This window comes from Gopherus flavomarginatus, chromosome 2 (assembly GCF_025201925.1).
Source record: "Gopherus flavomarginatus isolate rGopFla2 chromosome 2, rGopFla2.mat.asm, whole genome shotgun sequence".
In the NCBI taxonomy this organism is placed as follows: Eukaryota; Metazoa; Chordata; order Testudines; family Testudinidae; genus Gopherus; species Gopherus flavomarginatus.
This window is the reverse complement of record NC_066618.1, coordinates 232844494-232865397: the sequence shown is the minus strand read 5'-3', so window position 1 is coordinate 232865397 and position 20904 is coordinate 232844494. Positions and strand designations below refer to the sequence as shown.

The following is a 20904-nucleotide window of genomic DNA, read 5'->3' as shown; positions in this document are numbered from 1 at the left end:
GAATAAACAACAAACAGTTGCCAATTGAAGTGCACATGTTATATAGTTTCACATTCAAAAGCTGCATTTGGTGACTGGAAACAGATGTAAGTGGAATGCGTTCTACTAAATGAATTAAAATTGAATATCAGTGAAGCGTGTTACAGATTCCATTGTTTTGTGATATATGATGTATTAACACTGATTATTTTTATAGCACCTTTTACACACAAAAAACATCAAAAGTGCCTCATAGCTGATTGCAGTTTATAATCCAGGTATAATGTATAAATTGGATTACACAAACTCTAATCATGAGCTATTTATGAAGACAGAAGTACATTCCCATAGAATTCTAGATTCTTTGCTATATAAAGCAGCTTCTGTCTCCCTTCCATACACTCTGGTTTCAGCAGTTTTCCCTATATTAGCTAACAGTAAGCTTCTTCTTTTGTTACACTTATTTTTTCTTTCACTGATTTCTGGAAAGAGAAGATACTATATTTTGTCTTTTAATAGCTTTAATGATGGACAAAGGATTTTAAACTTTAATATATTTTACCTGCCAGAACCCTAAAAACAACATCAAAATGCTGTGGTTAGACTCAAAGATATAGAAGGCTTCCTCTGTGTTTGAGGATATAACTAGTAAAATATATACATAACTGAAGACTCTAGTTGTTTAAGGTTGAAAGGGTTTGCTTGGAAATAGCACTTTTTTTTTTTTTTAACACACAGGTTATCACAGCTAGCTGATTCTAAGTCTTTTTTCTACCACAGACAGTAACAAGATAAAGTACAGACGTTGCACAAAAACAAAACAAACAAACAACTCGAACAAAGAAAACCCCACTGGATTATTCCATGAGAGGATTCTGTGAGCATGATACAAGACATGAACCTCCACTTTCCTCACCGGAACCTTCTTTCTTAAGCATTCAGATTAAACACATACAAATCCAACCAACATCATTTGAAGGTCAAAGAAAAATTGCCTTTATCATTAGAACAGGTTTCTCAAAGATATACGGCAGGAGATCAGAAAAAGCCTGTTGGAATCCTATACCTTACCACAAAAGAGTACACGTAAAAATGCAATGCAAAATGCTGGCTTCCTTCCTGGTACTGGTATTACAAACCCCACTAGGGTAATTGTCTTTATGAAAGGAAGAAAGATCAGAAAGGACAAAAAACAGAAATACAGCAGCCACCTGTAAGAATGATGTAAGAAATTGAAAAATGCAAGGGTACTTTTCAACATAGTTAAATAATTCCCTGATGTAAGAGAACACAGGGACACAACATTAACATGAGATAAGACATCACATGCTACTGCAGCGGAAGAATAGGGAAACATGCAAGGAACAAAGAAATATTTCTAACTACTTTAGCAGATAAATGATAGAAGCAACCTGGCTGTACACTGAAGAAACTATGGACTGTTTATCGTAAGACATTTGGGAAGCCCCAGAGCTTGGTCTTAAACCCTTCTACGCCATATCTGTAATATTGAGCTTAAGCAGCATTATACATTCATTCAAAACAAAACAAACAGGGCTACATTTTCAAAAGTATTCAAGCTACGCACTAAGCCATTGTGTCACAAACAACGGCACATTTCAACAAATGTAAATATTTTCATAAGAAAATATATAAAAAAACAAGTTTCCAATAACTTTCTGCCATTTCTAGATGATGAGAGAAAAAATCTAAGTTCCTTTTAAAACTACTACATTGATTCAGCTTTCCTAGTCATTGACCCCAGAGTCATCTACTTCAGCAACATTTTCCAAGGACTGAAAGGACATTTAAACAAATTTTTCAGAATTAATGAATGTTAATATAGTTGATTCAAGGTAGTCATGAGCATATTTTATGATAAAAACAGTACATCATATATGGCAGATTCCTATCAGCCAGGGATCAGCAATCTTTGCCACAAAGCTCGTCAGGGAAAGGCACTGGTGGGCTGGGACGGTTTACTGCAGCATCCACAGGTTCAGCAGATCACAGCTCCCACTGGCCGCGGTTTGCCATTCCAGGCCAATGGGAGCTGCGGAAAGCGGTGGCCAACACATCCCTTTGCCCGTTTTGCTTCCCATAGCCCCCATTGGCCTAGAACATTGAACCGCGGACAGTGGGAGCTGTGATCAGCCGAACCTGCGGATGCTGCAGGTAAACAAATCGTCTTGGCCCGCCAGCAGCTTTCCCTGATAGGCTGTATGCCAAAGGTTGCCGATCCCTGCTATAAGCCTTCCACATCTGGAACTCAGAATCCAGTCAATGGCATTTCAAAGTGAAGAAGTTTTTCAAGTTCAGACCCATAGAGCAAGCACGATAATCCTATTTTACAACAGGCTTTCTCTTATTGATGTAGCCCCGTTATAGCACTGACACAGTGCTAGGGCACAGTCCTGCTCTCACTGAAATTAATGAGAGTTTTGCTACTGAGTTTACCTCCTGGAGCAGGATGAAGGACTAGAACTTATTTACACAGCAAGTTACTGTGCTGAAAGCCAGGGCATGGCTCTACAGCACACCAGCTTGCCATAAAGTAATGTCCCATGTGAACACTATTACAGCTCAGTGAACATGATGCAGTGCAGTTTAGCATGTAGTACGCTAGAAAGTGTAGTATGCTAGAAAGTTTCCCAATGTAAGAAATGAGATCAGAAGAACTTTTCAAATTCTTCTAGGACTGTTACAAAAGTATATATTTACTTTTCATAATATATTTGTACTGACTATTGGGAGACTATTGGGAGTCTGAGAGATAAGTAGTAGGGATTTTTGAAAAAAAGACTGAAATTCCAAACTTCAGTAACAAACAAACAAAAACAAAAACTTGCACCTTTTTGACCAGCTTTAAAGTTTAGACTGATATTTATACCATAATATTTGTCTTGTAACATATTTCTCTCACTGCCAGCCAATTACTGTACATTTCACTTGGCATTTTTCACCTTTTTCACACTTTTTCACCTTTCCAGCTCCTGGGGGAATTTTGAGCCAAAATATTAAAAATTCTGTGCATGATTTTGTCAAAATAACACAATATAATCACACCAGTTTCAATTATTTTGGTAATTTATTTCAAAACACCTGTCAACAAGTATGTCTGTAACAATACAGACAACAAAAAAGATTCAGGAAATGTTTTTTGACAAATAGATTCCTTACTAAGCATATTAATACAGAACTCTGAGTAATAATTCATTTAAACTACAATACAGAACCGTATTTCTCGCACTCCTCACAAGCAGTGCAAAGCTTGGGGGAGTCAGGGGTAACGGAGGAGCTGAGGGACAGGGAAGTCATTGCGGGGAAAAGCCTGGGTGTGAACTTGGTGGGTTGTTACGTATGGATGGGAAATGTATGGAACAGGTTTTTTGGGGGGATGGGGAGGGATTATTTGGGTGCAATGCAGACCCTGGCTGACCCCTGGCTTCTCCCATTCAGTCAGGCACATCTGCCCCTGTTCCCATGTCTACTTGCACCTCCTCTCAGAAACCCACTCCCCACATCCCCAAGTGGCCCTGAACCCCCTCCCTGTCCCCATGTGTCTCTATACCCCTCCCCAGCCATTCCCCTGTCACCATGTGGCCCTGCATCCCCTCCCCTGTCACCATGTGGCCCTGTGCTTCCACTCCCATTCAGCCCCTGTAGGGTGACAAGATGTCCCGATTTTTATAGGGTAGTCCCAATATTTGGGGCTTTTTCTTATATAGGCATCTATTACACCTCACCCCCATCCCGATTTTTCACAACTTGCTATCTGGTCTCCCTAAGCCCCTGCCCCAGTTTGTCTTCCCCCACTAGCCCTTATGAACCCGACTCCCCCAGCAGCCCCACATTGTTTGTCTCCTGACCTGGTCTGACCGGGCTATGAAGGCAGCCAGGCTCTTTTTTCTTCCCTAGCTGGCCGGGAGCCGTTGCTCTGTTCTATTGCCACAGCACCCTCTGGTGGGAAAAGGGCAGAACTACAGCAACTTTCCAGACAAAGGTATTTTCTGCTGGGGAGGCTGCTCTGTTCTAGTGCCACAGCACCTTCTGGTGAGCAAAATGCGGAACCGCAGCAACTTTCCAGCAGCAGCTTTTTTTCTGCACAAAAAATTAAAAAGATGTGTGGCTCATTAATTATGCATACAGTGGGGCAGAATACCTCCAGGAGTACCTTTCCCCCTTCAACAGTAGGGATCATTACTGACTTGGAAAAGTTCTTGTGAATCCAATTAGTCGAAAAGTTTTGGATTTTATGTCTACTGATGACTTTTTAAAGTATCTTCAGACTTTATAGGGCATATAGAATGCCACCATATTGTATTTAAAAATTATGGGTAAATTTTCCCTTCAATCAATATATTTGTACACAACAATTTGGAAAAAAGTAATCAGTACATTTGTAGTATACTGCTATTATACAAATGTTTTAAATGTGCATTCTTAAAGCGAATAAATACTAACTAATAACTATCATCATCCTTATTGTGTAGCTAGGTTAAAAAAGTGACTGTACATGATGAATGTCCTTGCTTAGCAGATATGGCTCTCTATCTGTATTTTCAATTTTTGACTGGTTATTTCACTGGCAATTTCCTCCCCTGATTATGACTTCTGTTAGCACAGCAGATAGATTACAACTATGGAAGAGTGCGCTAGATTCTATTCTGGTTTATACATCAGTCACCAGAATTGTTAACTAAGGGAATGAGTCGGGTAAAGGAATGAAAAGTCCTCATACATCCACCCACAACTGGAGAAATATACCTACCAGTCTGAAGGCTAAATGCAGTGGTTAGAGAGAAAATTTCTGTGCACCACAGACACCCCAAGAGTAGACCCTGAAAGTCAGCCCTACCACTTGCAGTTTTAAGGAATAAAGCAGTTGGGGCAGGATCCACAAAAGGACATTGGTTTTGCAACACCTTTTAGGTGCCAAGAAAATCACTGGGGTTCACAAAACCCAAGTCAGGCATATAGGCTCTCTATAACAATGCATTGGGCGACAGAGGCACCTAAGAATGCAATCCACAAAAGCTAGCACACTAGGCACAGAGCTGCCTAAACTAGCCAATGGGAGATGCTGACAAAAAGAGGTGTGTTTAAGCTCTTCCCCTATCATGAAGCTAGGCACTTAAGTCCAGGCTGCAGGGAGGCCTCTATCTCTGCTTGTAATTCACACCTGGGAACCCCTTTTCTGGAGTCAGGCAGCAGGTGTCTAAGCCATTTTTTGCGAGAATGAGTTAAGTAGGTGTCTAACTTCACACAAAACAGCCAGGAGGAAGAAGAGGAGAACCTCTCTTATAACCTTTAGCCCAGTGATTATGGCACTCACTCCAGTTCTATTTCCTGCTCTACCTGAGAAGGAGGGGGTCTGAACAGGGATCTCCTACCTTTCAGGTGAGTGTCCTGTTGTCATGGTATAACCCCCCCTCTGAACCTTAGCGTCCAAAAGATGGGGTACCAGCATGAATCCCCCTAAGCTTAATTACCAGCTTAGATCTTGTAGTGCTGCCACCAACCAGGACTTGCAGTGTCTGGTACACTCTGGTCCCCCCAAAACCTTTCCAGAGGACCCCAAGACCCAGACCCCCTGGATCTTACACAAGGAAAGTAAATCCTTTCCCCCACCGTTGCCTCTCCCAGGCTTCCCGTCCCTGGGTTACCCTGGAAGATCACTGTGATTCAAACTCCTTGAATCTTAAAACAAAGAGGAATGCACCTTCCCCCCTCCTTTTTTCCCCTCCCCAAGAGGTAATACAGATTCAAGCTCCGTGAATCTAAAACAGAAGAATTCCACCTTCCTCCCTCCCTTCTCTCTCCCTTTCTCCCACCAATTCCCTGGTGAGTACAGACTCAATTCCCTTGAGCCTCAACAAGGGGAAAAAATCAATCAGGTTTTAAAAAAGAAAAGCTTTTAATAAAAGAAAGAAAAAAGTAAAAGTTATCTCTGTAATCAAGATGGTAAATGTTACAGGGTCTTTCAGCTTATAGACACTAGAGAGAAGCCTTCCCCCCAGCACAAGTACAAATTAAAATCCTTCCAGCAAAATACACATTTGCAAATAAAGAAAACAATCAAAAACACTAAACCGCCTTTCTACTTGTACTTACTACATGAACAGAAAAATAGAGAGCCTGTAGGTACTTCTGGTCACTCTCAGAACCCAGAGAGAACAACAGACAAACAAACAACACAAAACAAAGACTTCCCTCCACCAAGATTTGAAAGTATCTTGTCTTCTGATTGGTCCTCTGGTCAGGTGTTCCAGGTTCACTGCTTGTAACCCTTTACAGGTAAAAGAGATATTAACCCTTAACTATCTGTTTATGACACCTGTCCTCTGGACTTACAGAGTGATTTTCACTCTCTCTCTGTCTCAATGAATATTAAATTATTTATTAAAGTGGAACAGCTTCAACAAAAGACATGGAGAGAAACCCATATCAGAATACTCAATCCACTGGTTACCCCATCCTCCATGTCTGTGTACTCCCGTGTGAATGGCTTTAGATTCTCCCTCTGCCCCAGGCCACAGCTTTCCACAGAAATAATGTGAAACTGGCTTGAGTTTTGTCAGTTTCACAGTTACCCACACAGTTCTGAACATCCACAATGAAAAGACTGACCAGTCTACAAGCAGCAGCAGTGACAGTGGAGTTAACTATCTGCAGACTTAGTAAAGAGCACTGCATTGATTAACACAGGGCTCACACTGGAAAGCATACTTACCTATAAGGGTCAGAATGTTTTAGACAAGAAGCTGTTGTAACTCATCAAGGGGAGTTTCCTCCTTGATACAGACAAATAGATTGAGCCATATATACATGGAATAAATATATAACAGATCATATATTTAAATCTATTTTTAAATAATTTATAATAAACTAATAGGCAAAATTAACTGGTGGCAAGATATGGCAATATTTCTTCAAAATATATCACACTTGTGCTAGATCACTACTTCAAAGAGCAAAAGGGACCTACAAAGAATACAGATTTATGATGAGATTGTCAATGTGAACTACAATGGATGAAGCTGTTCTTATATAATGAACAGAGGTACACATAACTGCAAAGATCTGTATCCTATTGAATCTCCTCAAATGAAAGACTGAGATCACCGTAACAGAAAACACACGTATTGTCAATGAGATTGTGGCCTTTTTGTCGTTGGATTGTTGCAATCGTCTAGCTCCACGAAAAATAAACTGTGCCACTTCTCAAGGGTTCCTTTAGAGCATATGAAGTAAACTGTGAAATTGCTAGAAAAGGTCACGTCACAAGGGATTTAACCAAACTTGGGTTGGGTCCCAGGATAACAATGACTGAGAAAGGTATACAAATAAAGAAGCAAATCCATGTTCCATGGAGCCTTTAATCACATTGCAGGTGTCTAATGTCTATGATATGGAGCAGAAGACCAATAATTCTGTTCAGTGACTGTGAAAGAAACATACACTGCAGATGGAGCTAGCAGGCAAAGCTGACACAGGAACAAGGAGTTAGCAATGTGGTTGTCGGGATGAAAGATTTAAAAATAATCAAGGAAGTTGGTTTAATTACTCTTTGCTGCACAATATTTATAGTCTCTCTCTCACACACACACACACACACACACACACACACACACACACACACACACACACACACAGTTTTACGTTAAGGCTTTAAATGCTACTCCAACACAGGAAGTGCATTTAAAAAGAACCAGAAGCCAATAACACCCCTAAATAATACTCTTCATTCTCTGTATGGCACATGTGGGGCAAATGGTGGCTTTTGGGGCACTGGTTTTTGTTTGGGTGTGTAGCTAGGCAAAGATCTTTGAGCCCTTCCCCCCTCCAGTGCACAGGCCAGTCAATAACAGGCCCATGGTTGGTGGGAGGGTAGAAGTCCCTGGGAAAACTTAAGAGGAAGATGTGTTCAGATTTTCAAATTGAAATTTTGCAGAGGAGAACGAGGTAATGGCAATGTAATCAGCGACTGAATCTGAAACAATCTACTAAGTGCCTCAAGCACAGCCATATGTTAAGTTCACTATTTAAATTTGATTAACTGTGTTGGTAACAAACCTCTCCCAGCAGTTTGTCAGTCCAGCATATTGCTCTTAAAGTGACATATTCCAGATAAACTTCTTAACCAACACAATACCTAAAGCACAGTTTAGATTAGACAGAGAGAGAGAGACAGTGCACTGATTTACACCTATGCAACTCCACTGTATTGTGTATGGGATTGCACAAAAAATCAGTGCAGAATTTAGCCCAAAACCTTTATAAGTAGAAAATTTAAGTCAAAACCATTAGCCACATATAAGTACAGTTAAAAGCATGAAATCTTATTTCACTGATGACTTGAATTAACATAAATAAGTCACACACAAAATTCTGTTCAATTCCAAACTACTCATGTAGCTACAGCTGTAAAATGAAAAGTCTCATGTTTCATGTGCTACGCCAGTTAGATATTACTGGCCAGCATCTGTGACATGCTGGTTATGTCTCCCTGACTCTGTCTTGTCTCAGGTGCATGGTACAGCAGCCTAGGGGAGTCCCCAAGAGCCTATACACCAGGTGAAGACAGTTGGAGCTCCTCTCTCTGTGGGAGGCAGGAAGGATCCTGTAGGAACCAGCTATACTGACACTGATGCTACACCCACCGGGGACTCTTGCTACCGTGAATCACCAGTAGGCTGATGCACTGAGCTTCTACTCACTTTGAGCTGGCTGCAAAAACAAAACAAGACTTAAAACTACTAACAACTAATGAAGAGTTTTTCTCTGGTTACTCTGATTCTCCTGTGGGCCTGTTTCTGGAGCAGAAAGCTCTATGCTTTAGTCTTCCTGCATGTGTGAGATTTATGTAACAAATAAGACAAGCGTGTGCATCTTACTATTTTTTTTCACATTGGATGTACTGTATGGCTTGTGAACATTTGCTAGTCTGTATGGACTATTCATAGTTCAGTATTTCTAACTGAGGGTGTAGTTCTGCCACATACACTGGTTATGAAAACTACTTGCTCTCTTCAAGTCAGCAAGCCTCCTGATCTTGTTATTTTACTTGGTCTAGGGTACGGAGGAGATTTATGTCACTGAACAGTGTCCTCTTCAGCACTACTGACACACTCATTTTTATCCCCTTTTATTTTCATCCTTTATTCTCTCCTCTGCTTTACAAAATTTATAATACTTAGTGATGGCAGACTTTACACCTGGGGAATTCTTCATCGCTGCATGGGCTCAGAAATCACATGCTCTGCAGATTTCTTTGCTTCCCCGCAGAAAGTGACGGGAAAGCAAAGGGAAGCTGCAAGAGCAATCACACCTTCCTCCCCAGCAGTGTGGGCATCTGATTTTGGGCACCCAGAGCAGCAGTAAATCACCGTTGGGAGGGGGAGGGGAGCAATGCTTCCCCAACAGCCACCCATTTCTGCAGGCACAGAGCTGCCAGAGTGAGGGAAGGTAGCAGTTTGGGTTCCTGACTCTACAGCTGAATGCCATCTCCTGGGTCCTAGTGACAGTCTACTTCCCCTTCTGTGTGTGCTGGTTGTTTTCAGTACAATGGTAAGAGTCCGCAGTGGGCAGAGCAAAGGGGCGGGGTGGTGCTGGGGAAATCGGGGACCAGGCAGTGGTGAAAGAAGGGGATAGGTTAGGGAAGGGGCATGTGGGAGTGAAGGGAGGAGATGGCGTTGGGGGCAGTGTGGAGGGGATGGAGAAGAGAAGGGGGGATAGGGGAATGGGGGGGGGAGCAGGATCCCAGCATGTGGCATCCCCTCGGTGGCAGCGACAGCAGCTGGGGCTCCCCCATTAAGCAGGAGAATCGAACCCCCACCCAGACGAGCATGCACCTTGAACCCACACCTGAACCACCCCAATGAGCCACCTGGATCCCCCACCCACTGATCCCCAACTAACTGCAACTGGACCCCAACCACACCCAGGCCCACTCCCCCAGTACCCAGACCTTCCCTGCCAAGCTACATCCCCATATACCCTGCAGAGCCCCAACCACCTTCATTTGAACCCCCTGCTGAATCCCATTCTCCCTGCACCAAAGAAGCCCCCAACAAGCCTCTACGCTTCCAGACCCACTACTGAGCTGCTTGCACCCAGATTGTCCCCACACAGAACCCTCTTATTCCACATCTGGATCCCCCCACACCAAGCCCCTCCACACTTGGATCCTGCTGGGCTGAACCTGCCTACCCATGCCTGGTGCACCTGGCATGGAGGGGCAGGGCCATGGGGTGTTTCTGGGGCAGGACAGGCCTTTGTTCTGTGTAAGGGTCAGGTGCAGCCTCACTGCTGAGTCTCTATCCCAGGAGGTGGGGGGCTGCACAGTGATCTCCCACATCCATGCAGCCGGTGCCCTGACTCCACTGCCATGATGATGTCTCCACATTTATTTATTGAATTTTGCAAAATTTTAAAATATTCTGAATTAAAAATTAATTATTAATTAAAAATAGAGAATTTTTAATTTTTTTTTTTGGCACAGAATTCCCTCAGGAATAAGACTTGTACCATATGAACACAGGCCCAGGCCAGGGAGTATGTTTACAGGTTTCCACAAAACTGTCTTTTAGAGAAGAAAGCCCACAACAGCATCTTGCTCAACAAACGTTAACAAGTCAAAGACATGACAGATGAGCTTTTCTTAAAGCTCAGACTGATACCTACTACTTACTAAGTGATTTAAGAGTAGGAGTTGGATGTATTTCTAATTTTGGGCCAGGGATGAATCATAAAATAATTGCCTAAGCCTTCCTAACTGTTGTTCACTTCCTATACATGAAAAAAGATTTCAAGACAACATAACAATCATATTGAGAGAGAATGAAGAGAGCTGATGTCAGCCTTTTAAAACTGTGACACCCACTAAACTGAACCCGGTGCATCAGTAAGTAACCTCTTGAGTTACAACAAACAACTCATTTCAGTTGGACAAGCAAATGTCGTAGCTGACCAAACAGAAGACTAGAATGGTGCCTTAAACTCAGACTGTACAAAGTTAATCTTTCCAAGGTTACCAAATCAGCCATTAGCCCAAGTTTGGATTTAAATGTAAAGATGAAAAACTATTGAAAAAGAAGTGATACTCTGCCAGAAAGTTCACAGAAATGAGTCCAAGGCTGGGAGCCAAGAAGACTGATAAGCCTTAATATTTTGCCTGATCCTACACCAATAAAGTCATTCTATATTTGTACAATGCCTTGCACAATGGTGCTGTGATTTAATTTAGAGTCTCTAGGTATCACAGAAATAGAAATAAATAAAAACAATAATACAATAATAGCTAACAATAATACATTCTCCATGCTTATCTCCAGAGTGAACTCCCAACTTCTCCCCTCGATCAGGCTGCATCTCTTAACATTCCAGAAGTTTTAACATCTCAGATTTTCACTTTTAATTATTATTAGGAGGGACAGAAAACACTCTTCTGTCTCACTGATGGCTCTGTAGTTGGTTACTGTTCGTTTAACACTCCAGCACTGAAATTTGCAATAGACTATTGGAGACACTACCCAACAGCTCAGAGCATGTGGCGTTGTCTTGGCCTCAGAATCTTTAAGTGCCAATAAGCAGTAGAGCCAGGTCTTGGTCTCCCAATCCTGTTGCAAAATGGGAAGGTAGTGGTCAACTTGTTTGACATCCAAAAGACCCTGTTGTGGATACGATATGGGGAAAGAGACAGGGATTCCTTTTTTCCAGAAGGACTGATGGAGTAAGTTAGCCATCTGCCTCCGAAGAGCATGGGAGGGGGGAAGTTGGCCATAGTCACTCTCCAAAGACATCTACAAACACCTTTCTCACTAGAACATTACTGTAGTGCGTGGGGATTCTGGGACCTGGGGAAATGTGTGTTGGGGGGAACGCCTAAATCTTGTCACTCTTACGTGCTGAGAACAACCAAGGGTGATTATTGAGCTAGGGGTACATGAGGCAACTTATTTGTTCCCTTCCCCATGAAGTCAGAGGAAGGAGGTTGATGTCTCTTTCCTGTGAAGTGAGTCTCATGGCAGCTGGAAATAGCTGCTCTTTCTCCCCAAACCAGAAATGGGATATGTGGGCTCCAAGAATTGGTCCCTAAGGTCAGTTCTCTCTCTAGCCATAGGCTCAAAGGAACAGGGGTTCTTAGTCTAGAAGCAAAAGTGTGTTTTCTCTGCCCCTTGAGAGAGAGCAGTAGTTGATTATTTAGCTAAACCTGGATAGCCAAACACTTCAAAATTCATAGTATTCATGTGTATTTATATTCAGTTCCCTTTACCACCGATGGTATCACTTTCTGCAGAAACTGGCTTTTCCTTGAGGTTTTCCAATCCAAGTACTGACAAGGCCCAACTCTTGCTTAGATTGAGCAAGCCAATGAGAGCACAGTAAGACAATGAAACAAATAAAAGGACTATTTACTTTGCTGAAGAAAACCAGGAGAAAGGAAAACAGAATGAAATTATAAAATATGTTTTAATTATTTTCCAAAGCAGCTTCTTGCCAGTGAAATGCAGCATGCTGTTTGCAGTCTGCCTTCTTTATACAATGATAAAATATTTATATATAAATATAGTTTGGCTGGCTGTTTCAAATCTGTTTGACTTTTTGTTTTCTCCCATGTTTAGTGAAAACTTGACCCTAAATAGCATTAGGATGGCAATATCTCCACAAGAGAAAAACCAACACATGTAACTTTATTTGAACTGTCCGGGAGATTACAAGTCTCTAGCAGAATATGCAAACATACGCTTGAGAGTTTAATATGGAAGGATGCCCAGCCACCTTACATGTAAATGAAAAGAAAGAATTCAAAGATACAATCAGCTTTTCACTTAGGAATGCAGTGAGGGTATGTCTACACTACAGGATTATTCCGACTTTACAGAAACTGGTTTTTAAAACAGATTGTATAAAGTCGAGTGCACGCGGCCACACTAAGCACATTAATTTGGCAGTATGTGTCCATATATCGAGGCTAGCATCGATTTCCGGAGCATTGCACTGTGGGTAGCTATCCCGTAGCTATCCCATAGTTCCCGCAGTCTCCCTCGCCCATTGGAATTCTGGGTTGAGATCCCAATGCATGATGGTGCAAAAACAGTGTCGCAGGTGATTCTGGGTAAATGTCGTCACTCAATCCTTCCTCCGTGAAAGCAACGGCAGACAATCATTTCGTGCCCTTTTTCCCTGGATTGCCCTGGCAGACGCCATAGCATGGCAACCATGGAGCTTGTTTTGCCCTTTGCCACTGTCACCATATGTGTACTGGATGCTGCTGACAGATGCGGTACTGCAGTGCTACACAGCAACATTCATTTGCCTTTGCAAGGTAGCAGAGATGTTTACCATCCCTATTGCATCGTCTGCCATTGTAAATTGGCAATGAGACGATGGTTATCAGTCATTTTGCACCGTTTGCATTTGGAAATTGGCGATGACGGTTATCAATCCTTTTGTACTGTCTGCTGCTGTCATGGGTGCTCCTGGCTGGCCTCGCTGAGGTCGGCCGGGGGTGCATGGACAAAAATGGGAATGACTCCCCTGGGTCATTACCTTCTTTATGTTTTGTCTAAAAATAGAGTCAGTCCTGCCTAGAATATGGGGCAAGTGTACTAGAGAGCCAGAGAGCACAGCTGCTCCAGGTCAGAGCCCCAGAGATCCCGCAGAAATGATGAGCTGCATGCCATTCTAGGAAGTGTCCCTGCAACAACCCCACCCGTTGCTTCCCTCCTCCCCCAACCCTCCTGGGCTACCGTGGCAATGTTCCCCCATTTGTGTGATGAAGTAATAAAGAATGCAGGAATAAGAAACACTGAGTTGTTAGTGAGATTAAAATGAGGGGGAGGCAGCCTCCAGCTGCTATGATAGTCCAGGAAGTACAGAATCTTCTTTAGACATGAAAGGAGAGGGCTGATGGAGCTCAGCCTCCAGCTGCTACGATTAGGACGGTTACCAAGCCTTCTGTACGTCTGCTGGGAATGACTGGGAGTCATTCCCATTTTTACCCAGGCGCCCCCGGCCGACCTCACCACAGCCAGCCAGGAGCACTCACGGGCTGCTGCTGATGATGGATACCAGTCATTTTGCACCGTCTGCCACTGGGAAGGGGATGCTGGTGTTCAGTGCTGCAGCACCCCATCTACCAGCAGCATGCAGTAGACATAGGATGACATTGAAAAAAGGCAAGAAATGATTTTTTCCCCTTTTCTTTCGGGGGGGGGGAAGGGTGTAAATTGAATACATACACCCTGAAACATCCAGGAAAATGTTTTTGACCCTTCAGGCATTGGGAGCTCAGCCAAGAATGCAAATGCTTTTCGGAGACTGCAGGGACTGTGGGATAGCTGGAGTCCTCAGTACCCCCTCCCTCCCTCCATGAGCGTCCATTTGATTCTTTGGCTTTCCGTTATGTTTGTCACGCAGCACTGTGCTGAGTCCCTGCTGTGGCCTCTGTCTATCGTAGCCTGGAGATTTTTTCAAATGCTTTGGCATTTCGTCTTCTGTAACGAAGCTCTGATAGAACAAATTTGTCTCCCCATACAGCGATCAGATCCAGTATTTCCCGTACAGTCCATGCTGGAGCTCTTGTTGGATTTGGGACTGCATCGCCACCCATGCTGATCAGAGATCCACGCTGGGCAAACAGGAAATGAAATTCAAAAGTTCGCGGGGCTTTTCCTGTCTACCTGGCCAATGCATCTGAGTTCAGATTGCTTTCCAGAGAGGTCATAATGGTGCACTGTGGGATACCGCCCGGAGGCCAATACCGGCCAATACTGCCAAAGTCAACATTTCCAACTCAGATATTGGCAGCAGAAAAGTAACTACCAAATCTGTTCAAGACACGTGCATGATTTTAGAGAGACCAGGTGGGTGAGGTTATATTTTTTACTGGACCAACTTCTGTTGGTGAGAGAGACAAGCTTCTTAAGAGCTCTGTGTGGCTCGAAAGCTTGTTTCTCTCACCAAAAGAAGTTAGTCCAATACAATTACCTCACCCACCTTGTCTCTCTAATATCCCGGGACCAATACAGCTCCAACCACACTGCATTCAGCTTATGTAATTTGTTGGTTTATGTGAATTTAAAATGACTGGAATTTTTGGCTGTGACATCCTATTACTGCCTATCTTACCTCACTGGAAAACTGGAATTGGTATTTCCATGATGGTATGGCATCATTCCTCTCCCTGCTGGAGGAAAAGCTGAGCGTTAATTACAATCAACCCAACAAGGTAACTGGAACCTTCATATTTCTGTCAATTAAAACTGAAGACCAGTTATCTTACACTGAAGAGTCTTGGTTTTGCATGCTTTTTAAACTCTGATTAAGTTCTCTTTCTGTCTGTCTCATCTCAGTTTTTACTCTGACTAGTGCAAGTAAATCAGATTATTTTAAAACAAAGCGGTCAAGGAGCGGGGTCCACTAATAAATAGTAGATATAATAACTGATTTGTCAGAGCATATCATTCTCCATCCAAGACCTTAGACCACATATGAAATGTTAACTCTCCCAACATTTATTATAGCATAGACATATTATTATCATCAATGGGTGTATTATTGCACACATTTTTACAGATGGGTAAATTCTGACACTGAAAGGTTTAAAGCCAATTTTTTATAAAAATGGCTTTTAATTATGGGTTCCTAAATGTGGACACAGTCTGATTTTAAGACATGCAGAGCTTCACAATTCAGGGCAACTGCACCTGTATTCCCCCTCTGTGGTCACTCTAGGCTTCTCAGCTATTACCTCTCTTGGATGGAGACCCATGTCTCTCTCCCTCTTGACCAGGGGCTTTTCCAGGCTCACAGTGTAGGCAGGGAACTGTGCAACAGGCCACACTGCCTAAACAGGCCAGTGTTTGCACTTTGGTTTCTCTTCCAAGGCTACCACCAGCTGTAGTTGCCAGTAGTTACAAGTTACCACACAGCTCTTTCTAAGCAAGTACATTTGTTCTTAAGGTGAAAGTATTTCAGAGAAAACATATTAAAACAATAAAAGAACCTACACATGCTAATAAAGCTCGAACTAGGGCTCTGGTCAGAGTCAGTCCTTCAAATACCACATAGGGTTTTTTCTGTCATTACAAAGTCCATAACAGCCTTAGCTCAGAACTAGGACTACCTATGAATAGAATAGTCTTTCCTTTATACAGCTTGGGCATTTGTTCTTGAGACTCTGGGAGCAGCAGATAACAGCCCTTCTTCAAGGGCATAGCTTTAAAAGCCTGGGGTTTTGCATAACTGAAGGTGGGGAATTTGCATTCACCTCCCCACAAAGATTTCCCAGGCAAACCACTTGACCCTGTTTGTCCCAGAAGTCTGTTCTTGTCTGGCTCAGTGTTCAGTACAGTTCTTTGAAGTTCATAGCGCTTCCCAGAGTTCACATCCCATCTCCTCCCTAGAGAGATAACATACAATCCTATCGCACAATAATATATAAACCATTCATTTAGCACAACAGATCCCAAACTTTCTTACATTTAAATTCAACAAGGTCTCCTAAGGATAGTGCAGGAAATTGCTATATCTGTCATACTGAGCACCCACAATTCAAACAGATCATGGGTGATGCAAATGCTCAGCAATTCTGAAAATCAGAGCCAGGGGTTCAAACTTGGGTGTACATAATCAGAGGCTATTTTTTTTAGAAAATCTGACTATTCGTGCTTTCACCAATGGATGTATACAACCTAGGACTCCTGATTCTCAGTCTACCACCCTCTCCATCAGTCCTTACTCCCTTCTTCTCATTTAGTCTTTGCAACCAATTTTTATTTTACATGCCATTATATAACACTTTAATTTTGCTGTCCCTTTAAAGGCTCCTGAATTCTAGTTGTTCCAGATCTAGCGGTAAGCTTCAAGATGCTTCCTTTCAAACAGTCTCATATAAGGAAATGGCCAAGTGGCTAGATCACGTGACCAGTGAGTTGCATGCAACACTACAGGATAAGATGCATGCCTTTAGTGGAAGAAAAGACAAAGGAGGATGGCAGCTGTGGGAGCTGCTCTATACTAGTTCTCCAGGGAGAGGTCAGACTTAGAGGATGGATCTCCAACTTAGGAGCGAGGAAAGGGGGCTTGGCCCAAGAAGGACTGCAAGGCAGACCATGGAGGTCATGTAGGAACTGAGACCTAGACAGAGGCACTCAGCCCAAGAAGGGAGCTGTGGAAAAGGCACAGAGTTGTAGTATAGGAATCTCTGGAGTGGTCCAGGGGTCTGAGTGAAATGGACAAATGCTGCTTGGTACAGGATAGAGCAGGGATTGGCAACTTTTGGCACGTGGCCTGTCAGGGAAATCCGCTGGTGGGCCGGGACGGTTTGTCTACCTGCAGTGTCTGCAGGTTCGGCCGATCGCAGCTCTCACTGGCCGCGGTTTGCCGTTCCAGGCCAATGAGGGCTGCAGGAAGTGGCGCAGGCTGAGGGATGTGCTGGCTGCCGCTTCCCGCAGCCCCCATTGACCTGGAACAGCGAACCGTGGCCAGTGGGAGCTGTGATCGGCCGAACCTGCATATGCTGCAGGTAAACAAACCATCGTGCCTGCCAGCTGATTTCCCTGACTGGCCGTGTGCCAAAGGTTGCCGACCCCTGGTGTAGAGGAAAGATTGAGTTTCCTCTGCATCACCACCTCCAGGATACAGAAATTCCTGCATAAAAGGGGAGAATTATTGAGCCCAAGAAGGGATGAGGGAGGACTTAGTGACTATTAAACTCAAGGAGGGTAACCCTGTGTCAACAGGGCAAATGAGCGTCTGACTCTAGTAGGGCTGAACAGACTATAGATAGGTGCCTAGGAAGGGCCTCTAAAGAGGAAGCATAGCCCAAAGAGGTGAGGAGTGCTAGCTGAACTCAGAGAAGGCAATCTTGGATCAGAGGTGAAGAACTAATGCAGTTTTGTGGACTTGTTTGTCTATCAGCGGGAGGGAAAGGACTCTAATATAAGTTTTGGCTGGAAAGCTAAGCCTCAGTTCACCCATCTGCTTGGGGAGATGGCAGACTATTACCACAAGTAAGGGAAACAGAGACACATGTAAGGGACTCTCCTATATGGTGTGAAACTCTTCTCTTTCTGATTTAATATTCAATTTGACAAGTTATAAATGACTGTAAGACAGTGGAGAATCAAGTCCCAAGCCAAAAGCAGCATTATCTAAGAATACCAGAAGCCTTTGCAAAAAGCTCAATATTGTTTAGATGTCACTACGCACCACTGAGGGAAAGATGGAACTAATTTCTTTAGACAAACAAATTTAAAAAAAAAACAACCACTCCAAAAACATCCAGCTGAAGTGCACGTAGGTGACTGCCAATAATGTCAACCTGTCATACTCTGCCTTACCTACTCTGAAACTAGTCGCATTACTTTGGAGAACGCTGACTCAATTATCAGCTTGCAATTAATGGAGATCTCTAAAAAGAGAGATCAGGTGTCTCAGGGTCTCCCTCCACCCCTCAAAATGGCTAGTTGGTCTGTTTATAGTAGATCCCCTCAGGTTCCTCAAATTCTTTAAAAACAAATAAAATATTACCAGGGAAGAATCTGCCTACAGAAAAGTCTCCTAGGCCAATATTCATAACATGTGATTTGCTAGTGTCAGAAATACTATACTGAAAGCGTCTGAGGAAATCATTCATTTTGCTCTCAAAGAGAAAGTCTTGGGTATTTCCCCAACTATACTCCAGGGCTGTTGGGGAAAAAAGGGCTTTTGCAAAGACTAAAAGTAGATTCTGGGCATTGAGCCAATCTCCAACTGTGCATTGCCCTGCTAAACAGAGCTTGGATTTTGCTGGAGGAGTATGTGTTATCTGCAGAGGCAATTCTGTGGGCAAAGAATCTGGAAGCAGCATAAGATGTGGAATTCAAGGATTAATTCTCTTCTTCAAACTTGAACAAAGGTTGATCTTAGATTTTAACCTTACTTTTTAGTAGCATTTGTGTGTGTCTTCTGTTCCGGGGTCTGAATTTTAATCGCTACTGAGACAGAATTATTTTATACATATGCTAAGTTCTTCACTAAAAGGAACCAAACCAAAACAAAAAACAGAAGGCAGGTCCCTAACTCTGAAGAGTCTACTATCATAATAATGGACTTGATGGATAAGGATATAATACAAACCCACAGCAGGAAGGGAAGGAGAGAGGAAAGACGTGTTAGGAGATAACTGTGACAGGTTGGACCTCCCCCATCCAAAATGCCACCTGATGTATTGGGGTTTCATTGAGCCTCTCCTGCTCCACCAGCCTGGATTCCCTGTTTTGTTGAATTAGGCTCTGCAGCACACACACACAGGTTGGGCCACACCTAGCTACAGATGCAGACTGAAGTCAGCTGTGTGTGAGTGGACTCACCCAGCACTCACATGCACACCCCTTTTGGGAGATAAACACAAAAGTATATTGTCTTGCATTGTACAGAAAAATCCGCACAGTGCAAGCTCATAAAAATTCACCTTCTTCCTTAATGTGAAGAGAGAGATACACACTTTCCTGCCCCCCACACCCAGTTAGAAATTGCACAAACTGAGCTTAACAATAAACAAAACAAATACATTATCGATAAAAGGCAGATTTTAAGTGGTTAAAGAGATAGCAAACATAACAAAGCAGATAACTAAGCATATAAAACAAAACGCACAAACTAAGCTTGATTCACTAACGAAACCGGCTACAAATATTAATTCCTCACTCTAAATATTGTCAGAGACAAACTATAGAGAATCTTGAAAGTTAGCTGCACTGGCCTGCAGCTTGAAGCTTCAGGTGTTATTACTCACAAGCTAGATGCCCTTCCAGCCTGGGCTCAACTCTTCTCTCCCCAGCTCAGTTCTTACTTCCAGGTAGTTTTCAGTGTCTCTTTGGCTGGGGAGGCAGAGGAGAACCACGATGACACCACACCCCTGCCTTATGTAGCTTTTGTGTATGGAAAATCACTGGCATTCCAAGGTCGGGGGTGTCCAGTACCAGGTGACTCAGACCCATGTCTCTGCAGGGTTGTAGCAGCCATTACTCGCAGGCTGGAGAGTCCACAGGAAGACTAAGCTCTTTCACAGTCCATTGTCTTTCATTGTTGTACCTGAAGGGCTAGTTGGAGGTATCACCCAAAGTAGCACATTTGGAATACAGATACAGGGTCAATATTCCTAACTTCAGATACAGAAATGATACAGGCATACAAACTGGATAATCACATTCAGTAAATCATAACCTTTCCAATGATATCTTACATGAGCCCTCTTGCATAAAGTACATCTCAGTTATGCTATATCCATATTATAAGCATATTTCCATAAAGAAACTGTAATGTCACAATAATGATTACAGAGTTACTCATTTTAGGTGCACATATCTCTTGTTGGTTCAAATAGGCACTTGTGTGTGATTTTTTTTCGAGGGAGATTCTGTGTCCTCCTCATTCCCTCCAGCTGCAAACACTCTAATTTTTTGCAGGTGATGCTGCAGGAATGAGTTGTCAGGAGTGATTTAAGAAGGTCTGAAGTTGGAGAATAGGAGCAGGCACTAGAATACTGGTACGGTGCAACACATGGGGAAGAGAGGAAAATGATACCCGGGCACATCATTTGAAACAAAAAATTACCAATCTTGGCTCTGCACTTACATGCCCAACAATGACAGTGCCCATTCGACTCACTCCATCCTCAGCATTCTGCATTCCATCATCCCTACTCATGTCAACCCAGCTGTGGGCATGTGCCAGGGAAATGCAATGAAATCTACTAGAATGTACACATTCAAAACAGAAGCTCTGCTTGTGCCTACTTTCTTCATGGTTCCCTCTCCACCACACCAATTACTTTGCTCCTCAATTCTCAATCTCTATTTATCCATCACCCGTGATCTATTCTGTTAACCTTTCATCCCATCACTCCTTTTCTTATTCTTTGAAAAACTAAGG

General features: G+C 43.0%; 2 protein-coding genes across 8 annotated transcripts in view; both read right to left on the bottom strand.

The window, feature by feature from the left end:
• FAM110B (family with sequence similarity 110 member B) overlaps positions 1-20904 on the bottom strand; it is a 177795-nt gene that overhangs the window by 25885 nt on the left and 131006 nt on the right. For 3 of the 6 annotated variants that reach the window (XM_050938911.1, XM_050938907.1, XM_050938909.1), the window contains exon 2: positions 15115-15172. The exons of the other annotated variants lie outside the window; for them this stretch is intronic. The gene's annotated coding sequence lies outside the window, so the exon portion shown is untranslated. The remainder of the gene's footprint in view (positions 1-15114; positions 15173-20904) is intronic. 6 annotated transcript variants of the gene reach the window in all.
• The window catches only part of UBXN2B (UBX domain protein 2B), a 324811-nt gene that overhangs the window by 223754 nt on the left and 80153 nt on the right, over positions 1-20904 (bottom strand). The window contains exon 2 of one of the 2 annotated variants that reach the window (XM_050938899.1): positions 15115-15172. The exons of the other annotated variant lie outside the window; for it this stretch is intronic. The gene's annotated coding sequence lies outside the window, so the exon portion shown is untranslated. The remainder of the gene's footprint in view (positions 1-15114; positions 15173-20904) is intronic. 2 annotated transcript variants of the gene reach the window in all.